General features: G+C 38.0%; 1 pseudogene; it reads left to right on the top strand.

The window, feature by feature from the left end:
• Positions 1 to 538: 538 nt before the first annotated feature.
• Positions 539 to 1,107, top strand: LOC116867415 (annotated as a pseudogene).
• Positions 1,108 to 12,632: the final 11,525 nt, after the last annotated feature.

Below are 12,632 nucleotides of genomic sequence, written 5' to 3'. Positions count from 1 at the left end.
AAATTATCATAAAGGTATACTAAAATCCAAATAAAAATTATGTTAAAAATGACAATAGGAGACAGGAAATACTTAAGTCTAAGCAGTTGATTAAATTTGATTTAAAATCTCAAGATTTCGAGTATTCATGTGGAACTGGGCACATGGCTAGTGTCGAATAATGTCTGTTTTTGACAAAGCTATGAAGAGAAGAAAGGTATTATGTGCCAACTAGAAAAAATAATGGGCTTTACTACTGCTAACAGTACCAAAGATTAAAAATATATAGACAGGGGCGCCTGGGTGGTTCAGTGGGTTAAAGCCACTGCCTTCTGCTCAGGTCATGATCTCAGGGTCCTGGGATCGAGCCCCACATCCAGCTCTCTGCTCAGCAGGGAGCCTGCTTCCTCCTCTCTCTCTGCCTGCCTCTCTGCCTACTTGTGATCTCTCTCTGTCAAATAAATAAATAAAATCTTAAAAAAAAAAAAAAAAGAAATATATAGACAGTGTCTTCCTCCTGACTGGTCTTTGGAGTGCTCTTAGAGGTGCCAGTGGTAAGATGTCTTCAGGAAATGTTAAAATTGGGCAACCTGCCCCCAACTTCAAAGCCATGGTTGTTATGCCAGATGGCCAGTCCAAAGACATCAGCATATCTGACTACAAAGGAAACTATACAGTGTTCTTCTTTTACCCTCTTCATTTCACCTTTGTGTGCCCCCACAGAGATCATTGCTTTCAACGACAGGGCAGAAGAATTTAAGAAACCCAACTGCCAAGTTGATTGGTGCTTCTGTGGATTCTCATTTCTACTGTCTGGCACAGATCAACACACTCAAGAAACAAGGAGGACTAGGACCCACAAACAGTCCCTTGGTATCAGACCCCAAGCATACCATCACTCAAGACTATGAAGTCTTAGAGGGTGATGGAGACATCTTGTTCAGGGACCTCTTTACCACTGATGATAAAGGTATCCTTCAGCAGTCACTGTGAATGTCTCCTAGTGGGCCAGTCTGTGGATGAGACTCTTGAGACTTCCAGTTAACTGAGAAGCATGGGGAAGTGTGCCCCGCTGGCTGGAAGCCTAAAGTCCGGAAAAGCAAAGAATATTTCTCCAAACAGAAGTGAGCACTGGGCCATTTTAGGGCCCAGCTGCAGAGGGAAGCCGTGAAGACAGAAACTCTTTTATACTATTGTGGTCATGCTTGAAACACACAACTTTAGACTCAGTGCGGATGTGGTCTAGGACAGCCTTTCCTGCAGGGTCTGGAGAGGTCAGCTTTCTTCTTTCAGGGAGAATGGCCTGAGCTATTCTATGTGGCAGGTCAACTGATATATACTGTAGTGGGGCGTCACTTTTGATCTTTTGTTGTTTCTATTAAACTTGAACTGAGGAAAAAAAAAAGGAAGTATAGATAGATGAATTCTATATGGCTGTTTGACATCCTTCAAATTAAAATTTGGATGAATGCCTGTAGTCACAAACTTCTATAGGCTTGAGCGTGAAGAACAAACAAAAGATAGAAAAGGTCTAATTCCCAAAGTTTGCTAAACTATTGTAGTTTCCTTAGTACAGCCCAAATATCACATAGCTTACAAAGTGTTCTTCACTACTTATATACATTGTTCCTTCACACAAAATAGAAATTCCTGTATCATAGTACACAAGCTAGGTTATAAAAGCCTCAAACTTTTCGATTACTGTCTATAGATAGGATCCTATTGCAACAAACATGTAACGAATATAAGTTGTGATCTCAGGTCAGATTTTTTATTTAAAACTCAGATCTTGACTTAAGCACTTGAGTGGTTAGTGAACAAGGGAAATTTGAGGGGAAAGAATGAGGAGCTGAGGAGTTCAGTTTTGCCATATGGTACATTTAGGTGAAGATTTTCAGTAAGCAACTGAACATCCACATCTAAAGTTGAAAAATAAGTTGGCTAAAGGTAAAGATTTGGGTTTCATTAACAAATGATAGAAACTGAAGTTAACGAAGTAGTGAAGATCATTCAGATGGGCTGTTGAGATGGACAATATAGAGTAATGTGAGAAAAAGTCTGGGGGGGGACACCGTAAGGAAAAAAACCTCATTACTTAATGCTTAGCCAGAGAAAAACAAGAATTCCTTACAGAATGACAATTTTACAAAGGCTATTTTATATGAAAATGCATCATATTATTGCCTTTCATTTGTGTTTATTTTCTCAATCCTTGCAAATCACAAACACACACACACACACACACACACACGCATGCACACAGAGTTCATAATTGTGGCTATATTATAATAATACCATAAGAGCAAAAAAATTTGTGAAATATTTACTATATGCCAGGCGATGTGTTAAGTGTTTTATGTACATTAAATCATTTAAATCTTCATAATAGCCTGTTCTAGTTTTTGTTGTTATTAGTAAGCCAAACCAAAACTTGGTGTTTTAAAGCAACAGCCATTTATTACATTTCATGATTAAGGAAATCAGGTTAAAAAGTCACATAGGGTTAGAACTGGCCATACTGATACTCCACATGGAGTCAGCCGAGGTTACTATATGGCATTCAGTTGGGAGATGGGCTGTTCTGAAGGGTGCCAGAGGCTTAACACACATGTCAGGTGCCTTGGCCGGAATGGCTGTGAAGCTGAGTTCAGCAGGTACTGATAACCAGAGCACCTACACATGGTGTCTCCAACATGGCTGCCTCAGGGTAATCAAATTTCTTGTATGATTGGCTAAGGACTCTGAGAGACAGATTTCCAAGAGCAAGAATTCAAAAGGGGATGAGCAAAAGTTGCAGAGCATTAGATCCAGCCTCAAAAGTCCCAGAATCTCACTTCCTTTGCAGTCTATTCATTAAGAGCATCACAAAGGCCAACTCACGCTCTAAGAGATGAAAACTGGACTTCACCTCTCAAAGGAAGGGGTGACAAAGTATTTATGGCCATCTTTAATCTATCACAGAGCCCTGGACAATAAATATGATTACCATTCTCTTTTCTAGATGAGAAAACGAATCCTCTGTGGTTAATAAATTGCCACAATTCCACTGATGGTAAGTAGTTAAACCAGTAATTTAAAAATGGCAGTCCTAACTCCAGTGCTTTAGCCCTTACCTGTTGTTCTAGAAATGACTGATTATGTATCATATCTGAGGAACTATTTTGGTTGTCAGCAAGTAAATCTAACACAAATAGTGAAACTAAGGAATCTTGGGTGGCTCAGTGGGTTAAGTGTCTACCTTAGGTTCAGGTCATGATCCTAGGGTCCTGAGATCAAGCCCTGCGTCAAACTCCCTGCTCATCAGGGGGTCTACTTCTCCTTCTCCCCCTCCCTCTGCTCCTTCTTGTGTGCTGTCTCTCGCTCTTTCTCGCTCTTTCACTCTCAAATACATAAATAAAATCTTTTTTTAAAATAGTGAAACTATAAAATCTTTGGTAATTTGAAAGTTGCAAAGTAAATTTTTAAAATATTTTTGTGTACAGAGCATTCATAGATTTAACATAGGATACAAGATGTACCAACATATATACAGCCCTTAAGAAGTTTGTATTTTAGTGGAGAGAATGAAGGTAACAACCTTAATATGAAATTATTAATACATATTGTGATCCAATTGCTGTACAATAGCTATGGCCATTCAGAGGTGGAAAACAGTCTGATTCACACTGATATTTTATATAGAATATGTTCTCTGACACGACAACCCTTCCAATCCACCACACAGCTGCATGACCACCTTTCAAGGTTCAGCCTTAAATATCACATTCTCCTGAAGGCTACCCTGTCTCCAAATTCTGTGCAAGCTCTCTGCCCTTTGCACCTCTATTATATATTGTTTACATTTATCTCAGGATACTCACCTTACCCCACTTAATATTATAGTTATATTTGCACTTGTCTCATCTCTCCTCTGTTAACTGGACCATTTGTTTTATTCATCTCTGGCTCTTTTTTAGGACATAGCACATAAGAAATGAATCAATAATTACTTATGAATTAATATTGAATTTTAATCTATTAAGGAAGTATTGAATATCCATTGAACATTTACTTTTTGGTTACTACACTCCAGAAACTAGGTACAGAAATGCTAATAAAACATGACCTATCACTTTACCAGAGTTGACAATGCAGTTATCGGTTAGATCTAAATCTAAAACTAGAGTTCCAAGGATTCACACAGAACAGTTATTGGCAATTACGACAATGTCTTGAATCCAATTTAAAGTGAGAATTACCCAACACAAATTTTAAACTTTTTTTTTTTTTTTTTACATTCAGAAACATTCAGAAAATCTCAAAAGAGGCAGTTACTATTTTTTGTCCAGTTAGGGGGAAAGATCATTCAGAAAATCTCAAAACATTCAGAAAATCTCAAAACTGGCAGTTACTATTTTTTGTCCATTTAGGGGGAAAGCTCTTCCCTCATCACCAAGCCATCTTATCTGCAATTTTTTTTTAAGCTCAGGGCTGAAAATAAATGTTAACATTTGATTGATAACCTCAGAATATCCACAATCAATCAATATTCTTATTAACAAAAGTATATACTTAAATCCTATTTCACCAATCTTTTGGATTTATCACTAATATATTTTATCATTAATGTGCTTTATAAATCTTAAAAATCTCTTCATCAAAACTTTTAGCATGATTAATGAAAATTAAATCATCATATTGTCAATTCACTATGATTTTGTCCATGAGGTTGTGTTTTTCTTTTCTCATTAAATTACCAATAATAATTTTCTAAAATATTCTACAATATTAGAATATTCTAAAACATCTAGAATAATCTAAAATATTCTAAAATAATTTTCTAAAAAGTGAGGACTAAAAATTCAGGAATGTTGCATGCCTTTTGCACATAATAAATTCTTTTAGTGGGAATGATCAGCTCTAGTTTATCCTCTAAAAATCAGTTAGAACTCAAAGGGCCCTCCGTGAAGAACAATTCCACAAATTAAACTCATCTTTCAAGCAAAAAATCTTTTTTGTGGCCATTTCCCTAATCAGTGGACTTGCTCACAGCTACTTCAAGCATCCTGCTTGCTCATATCAAAGTGAAACCTCAAGAAACTCAAGAACAAATTCAGCCAAAATAAAATATAAAATGATTATAGGGCTTAAAGAGTTAATTTCCCAGAGATAGTTGAGTTTTATCAAGGCAAACACTTCAGCCAAAACAAGTAATTTCTAATTGAGAATTTAAGCATACACTAGTAAGTGGAGATGATAATGGGTAATGAGGGGTTTCTTGGGCCTGTTGGAGTCTTGTTACACACAAAAATTCATGTTACATCAAAACATAAATTTGGTCAGACTATAAAATTAGAGAATAATCACTACCCTGCACAAATGGACACCATTCACTTTTCTTTCTATCTATAATGTATCTAATAACCTATCTCATCTGAAGAATGAGTTTTTAACCATAAAGAATGCCTTATGTTTTATTTCCCTGGTAAACCTCTCATTAAAAGCTACGTATACTCTAGGGACACCTGGGTGGCTCAGTGGAGTAAAGCCTCTGCCTCCGGCTCAGGTCATGACCTCAGGGTCCTGGGATCCAGCCCCATATTGGGTTCTCAGCTCAGTGGGGAGCCTGCTTCCCCCTCTCCCTCTCTGTCTGCCTTTCTGCCTACTTGTGATCTCTGTCAAATAAATAAATAAAATCTTTAAAAAAAAAAAAAAACTTGGGACGCCTGGGTGGCTCAGTTGGTTGGACAACTGCCTTCGGCTCGGATCATGATCCTGGAGTCCCGGGATCGAGTGCCACATAGGGCTCCCAGCTCCATGGGGAGTCTGCTTCTCCCTCTGACCTTCTCCTTGCTCATGCTCTCTCTCACTGTCTCTCTCTCAAATAAATAAATAAAATCTTAAAAAAAATAAAAAAAACTTACCTGTACTCTAAATTATTTTAAAAGAGTACACATGGGGCGCCTGGGAGGCTCAATGGGTTAAAGCTCCTGCCTTCGGCTCCGGTCATGATCCCAGGCTCCTGGGATTGAGCCCCACATTGGTCTCTCTGCTTGGTGGGGTTCCTGCTCCCCACCCCCCGCCTGCCTCTCTGCCTACCTGTGATCTCTGCCTGTCAAATAAACAAATAAAATCTTAAAAAAAAAAAAAAAAGAGCACACATTAGAAGTTATCTACTAAGCAATGCTTAAATTGAGCACTGATTCAGGAAGAAAGGAGATTAAAATGATTTTTAATCATTTTAATCATTTAAAGTGATTTTAAAGTGATAGTTTTGATCTACTAAGAATTTATTTTTCATTGCAGAGCTAGTAATAGAAGATGGCTTTTTTCCCTCTAAATAAAAAGAACTAGAAAAAGATTCACAAGACATAGGTAAATCACATTTTTTTTAATATTGCTTCCTATTCTTCTGAGATCAAATAAGTTTTTAAAAAAAGACTAGAAATGATCCTATTCAAAGAAAGATTATAATTTCTCACCATTATAGTCAGGATGTAGTAATGCACACAGTCTGCAGAAAAATAAAGGTGGTATTATTTCTCCAGTTTAAGGGTCCATTCAAAAACTGTATCAATTTTGCCCTTTTCAGGAAAAAAAAAAAAAAGCTGCTTATAATAAGGAAAACTTACCATGATCAACAGAAACAGCACACACCGAAAACTGTTAGTTGTCTACCAAAATCTATTTTCCCTTTAAGCCTAGACCCAGAACTAAACAGAATTTTCCAGCTCCTTTTCATAATGAAGTCCTATCACTCTTTTTCTCCATAGAATATAATGTGATACATGTCTCTTATGGACCTAAGTCTTGGGACCATGACTATACACCCACCATGTTGTCTTTCTCCTTATTATCAGTTGGGATTTACAAAGACCCTTCCTCTATCATGCAGAGGATGGCAGCTCTAGGGGATGACAGGGCAACAGGGGAAAGAACCTGGATCTCTGAATAACTTCATAGAATAGAGCTGAGCCACTCAGAACTGTTAGGTAAAAGAGAAATCAAGTTCTATTTTATTTAGCTTACTGAATCATGGTTCTCTTTGTTATAGCATCCTACTCAAACCCTAACTTGTGGAGACTAGTATTTCCTAATCATGGAAGCTATCTAAGAAATACCAGCATGAGTACTTTTCTTCATTTTTTTAAAGTAATTTCTATGCCTAACATGGAGCTTGAACTCATGACCCCAAGATCAAGAGTCACATGCTCTACTGACTGAGCCAGCCAGCTGCCCCAATTATTCTTGATCAACATAAGCCTGACTCTAACTGAGAGCAGCAAGGCATTCATATATTAAGTACAAGCTAAAAGCCAACCCCACTAATATAATCCAAATATAGTAATAATACCTAAATTCAGCTGCATATAATCAAGTTTCATGATTTGACTTTATATAAAAACTTGAAACTTCTGCATTGCTTTAGGGTACAGTCTGGTGACCAAAAAAGTAAAGGCTTATTATAAAGTAACATTTGATTTTTTAAAATCATTTAAATAATTTTCAACAAGAAGATATTAATAACCGGTTTAGATTTCTGTTGTATCTTAGGATTTGTTTGATATATAGGTGAATTAATTCCAACCCAAGTTATTATATTTCAGGAATTCCTGAAAAGATCACTTCCCAACTTCCCAAAGTAATCCTTGCTTATGCAAAAAGGTCTAGACTTCTTTTAATAGAATAAAATGTCTGATAAAGCATAGATAAGATTTGAGATAATCTTCTGAGGAGTAGGAAAAACAAACTGAATTTACCTCTAGTTATAAGTGATTTCAGATGTTCTTCTAAAAACAGTTTTTACTGAGACATCTGGCAGGTTCTGTCGGTGGAGTGAGCAACTCTTGATCTTAGAGTTTTAAGTTCAAGCCCCACATTGGATGTAAGTCTCACTTAAAAATAAAATCTTTAGAGGAGAGTCAAAATGGTGGAGGAGTAGCAGACTGAGATGACATCAGGTCGCAGGAGTTCAGCTAGGTAGTTATCAAACCATTCCGAACACCTACAAGCCCAACAGGAGATCAAAGGGTAGAAGAGCAGCAATTCTAGAAACAGAAAATTGACCACTTTTTGAAAGGTAGGATGTGTGGAGAAGTGAATCCAAAGCAACAGGAAGATAGACAGCAGGGGGAGGGGCTGGCTCCCAGCAGATGGTTGAGCACAGGAGCACAAAATTTGAACTTTTAAAACTCTGCTCCACTGAGGGACATTGCTCCAGAGGCTGGGGGGGGGGGGGGGGAGTCCCCTTGGGGGGACAGTGTGGTCTCAGGTCCTGCATGGTCACAGAAGGATTGGGGGTGTCTGAGTGCAGCAGAGCTCGTGGTTATTAGAACAGGGAAGCTGGCTACAGAGACAGAGCCGAGGAGTGAGCTCTCAGCTCAGGTTTACCTTAAACTGTGATCTGTGGCACAGTTGGACCACTGCTCTTTGAGAAGGGACCCCACAAGTGGCAGATCCAGGGAGACTCACCTTCCTTCTCTGGAAGCAGGAATCTGCTGGGTTTGGAGATTCCAAATAGGGCTGTGTACCAGAGACAGAAACACTCGGTCACAGGCTGGGTGAGCTTGGAGCTGGCTGGAGACCAGTGAGATAGGGGTGATAGAGCACTTTTCTCCAAGGGCACACTGAGGAGTGGGGCCCCGAGCTCTCAGCTCCTCCAGGCTGGAGACTAGGAGGCCGCCATCTTCATTCCTGTCCTCCAGAGCTCTACGGAAAGTGCTCAGGCAACAAAAGCTCCTAGAGTGAACCGAACCGAGCAGATTACTCAAGCCCAGTCCCTGGCCAGGCAGCGCAACTTTGCCTCTAGCAAAGACATTTGAGAATCACTCCAACAGGCCCCTCCCCCAGAGGATCAGCCAAGACGAAGCTCACTGATCAAGGAGAATAGCAGAATTCCAGAGGAGGGAAAGCAAAGCATGGAATTCATGGCTTTCTCCCCATGATTCTTTACTCAGGCAAAGTTAATTAAATTTTGTTAATTTTATTTTTTTCTTATTCTAATTTTTTTTAACTTTTCCTCTTTCCAACATTTTTTAGCTAGTTTATCTTAACAATACCTTTCTTTAAAAAAGCTCTTTTTAAACCTTCATTATTATAGTCATATTTTATCCTTCATTGTATCTAACTTTATTTTTTGTATACATATAGGGTTTTTTCTTCTAAAAAAAATTTGGGATACAATTTTTTCTAATAGACCAAAATATACCCTAAATCTAGCACAGAGCTTTGTTCTAGTCTCCAGCCTGAGCAAATTCTCCCCCACTTTCTTTTCTTTCTTTTTCCAACCAACTTATCCTACTAATTCCTTTTTTAGAATTTTTTTTAAATTTTCCTCTTTATAGTCATATTCCATCCCTTCATTGTGTTTACCCTTATTTTTGTATATATATTATTCCTTCTTTCTTTAAAAAATTTTGGGAGGTAGTTTCTTCTAAGAGACCAAAATACACCCGAAATCAAATGGGTGGCTCTATTCCATTCACCAGTTTAATATATACTTTTTAAAATTTCTTTTTTACCTTCTTTTTACCCACTTTCCTCTCCCCCCAACTTGGGGTCTCTTCTAATTTGGTTAGTGTACGTTTTTCTGGGGTCTTTGCCACCTTTTTAGTATTTTATTCTCTCGTTCATATATATATATATATATTTTTTTTTTTTTGAGATTTTGTTTATTTATTTGACAGAGATCACAAGTAGGAAGAGAGGCAGGCAGAGAGAGGAAGGGAAGCAGGCTCCCTGTTGAGTAGAGAGCCCGATGTGGGGCTCGATCCCAGGATGCTGGGATCATGACTTAAGCTGAAGGCAGAGGCTTTAACTCACTGAGCTACCCAGGCGCCCCTCATTCATATATTCTTATCTGGATAAAATGACAAGGCAGAAAAACTTACCACAAAAAAAAAAAAAGAAAAAGAGGCATTACCGAAGGCTAGGTACCTAATCAATACGGACATTGGTAATATGTCAGATCAGGAATTCAGAATGATGATTCTCAAGGTGCTAGCTGGGCTCAAAAAAGGCATGGAAGATATTACAGAAACCATGTCTGGAGAATTAAAAGCCCTTTCTGAAGAAATAATAGAACTAAAATCTAACCAAGCTGAAATCAAAAAAGCTATTAATGAGGTGCAATCAAAAATGGAGGCTCTTACTGCTAGGGTAAATGAGGCAGAAGAGAGAATTAGTGATATAGAAGATCAAATGATGGAGAATAAAGAAGCTGAGCAAAAGAGGGACAAACAACTAATGGACCACAAGGGGAGAATTTGAGAGATAAGTGATACCATAAGACAAAACAATATTAGAATAATTGGGATTACAGAAGAAGAAAAAAGAGAGAGAGGGGCAGAAGGTATATTGGAATGAATTATTGTAGAGAATTTTCCTAATACGGCAAAGGGAACAACCATCACAATCCAGGAGGTGCAGAGAACCCCCCTCAAAATCCACAAGAATAGGTCGACATCCCATCATCTAATAGTGAAACTTATAAGTCTTAGTGACAAAGAGAAAATCCTGAAACAGCCCGGGACAAGAAGTCTGTAACATACAATGGTAAAAATATTAGATTGGCAGCAGACTTATCCACAAAGACCTGGCAGGTCAGAAAGAACTGGCATGATATATTCAGAGCACTAAATGAGAAAAACATGCAGCCAAGAATACTATATCCAACTAGGCTATCATTGAAAATAGAAGGAGAGATAAGCTTCCAGGACAAACAAAAATTAAAAGAATTTGTAAACACCAAACCAGCCCAAGGAAATATTGAAAGGGTCCTATAAGCAAAGAGAGAGCCTAAAAGTCGTAGACCAGAAAGGAACAGAGACAATATTCAGTAACAGTCACCTTACACGCAATACAATGGCACTAAATTCATATCTCTCAATAGTTACCCTGAATGTAAATGGGCTAAATGCCCCAATCAAATGACACAGGGTATCAGAATGGATGAAAAAATAAAACCTATCAATATGCTGTCTACAAGAAACTCATTTTAGACCCAAAGACACCCCCAGATTTAAAGTGAGGGTGTGGAAAACAATTTACTATGCTAATGGACACCAAAAGAAAGCTGGGGTGGCAATCCTTATATCAGATCAATTAGATTTTAAGCCAAGGACTATAATAAGAGATGAAGAAGGACATATATAATACTCAAAGGGTCTGTCCAACAAGAAGATCTAACAATTTTAAATATCTATGCCCCTAACATGGGACCAGTCAACTATATAAACCAATTAATAACAAAATCAAAGAAACACATTGACAATAATGCAATAATAGTAGGCAACTTTAACACCACCCCTCACTGAAATGGACAGATCATCCAAGGAAAAGATCAACAAGGAAATAAAGGCCTTAAATGACACACTGGACCAGATGGTCATCACAGATATATTCAGAAAATTCCATCCCAAAGCAACAGAATACACATTCTTCTCTAGTGCACATGGAACATTCTCCAGAATAGATCACATCCTGGGTCACAAATTAGGTCTCAACTGGTACCAAAAGATTGGGATCATTCCCTGCATATTTTCAGACCACAATGCTCTGAAGCTAGTAATCAATCACAAGAGGAAAGTTGGAAAGAACCCAAACACACAGAAGCTAAAGAGCATCCTACTAAAGAATGAATGGGTCAACCAGGAAATTAAAGAAGAATTGAAAAAATTCATGGAAACAAATGATAATGAAAACAAAATGGTTCAAAATCTTTGGCTTATGGCTCATCAAAAGCTTATGGCTCATCCTTAAGCGGCTGCCTTCGGCTCAGGTCATGATCCCAGGGTCCTGGGATGGAGCCTCGCATGGTTACACAGCAAAGGCAGTCCTGAGAGGAAAATATATAGTGATACAAGCCTTTCTCAAAAAAAAAAAAACAAGAAAGGTCTCAAATACACAACCTAACCCTAAACCTAAAGGAGCTGGAGAAAGAACAGCAAAGAAAGCCTATACCCAGTAGGAGAAGAGAAATAATAAAGATCAGTGCAGAAATCAATGAAATAGAAACGAAAAGAACAGTAGAACAAATCAACAAAACTGGGAGCTGGTTCTTTGAAAGAATTAATGAGATTGATAAACCCCTGGCCAGACTTATCAAGGAGAAAAGAGAAAGGACCCAAATAAGTAAAACCATGAATGAAAGAGGAGAGATCACAACCAACACCAAAGAAATATAAACAATTATAAGAACATATTATGAGCAACTCTACGCCAGCAAATTTGACAATCTGGAAGAAACAGATTCATTCCTGGAGACATATAAACTACCACAACTGAACCAGGAAGAAATAGAAAACCTGAACAGACCCATAACCAGTAAGGAGATTGAAACAGTCATCAAAAATCTCCCAACAAAGAGCCCAGGGCCAGACGGCTTCCCAGGGAAATTATACCAAATATTTAAAGAAGAATTAATACCTATTCTCCTGAAACTGTTCCAAAAAATAGAAATGGAAGGAAACCTGCCAAACTCATTTTATGAGGCCAGCATTACCTTGATCCCAAAACCAGACAAAGACCCCATCAAAAAAGAGAATTACAGACCAATATCCTTGATGAACACAAATGGGAAAATTCTTTTCAAAATACTAGCCAATAGGATCCAACAGTACATTAAAAGGATTATTCACCACAACCAAGTGGGATTTATTCCTGGGCTACAAGGT

This window comes from Lontra canadensis, unplaced genomic scaffold, assembly GCF_010015895.1.
Source record: "Lontra canadensis isolate GAN:19392208 unplaced genomic scaffold, GSC_riverotter_1.0 scaffold12, whole genome shotgun sequence".
Classification (NCBI taxonomy): domain Eukaryota; kingdom Metazoa; phylum Chordata; class Mammalia; order Carnivora; family Mustelidae; genus Lontra; species Lontra canadensis.
This window is presented reverse-complemented; position numbering and strand designations above follow the sequence as displayed.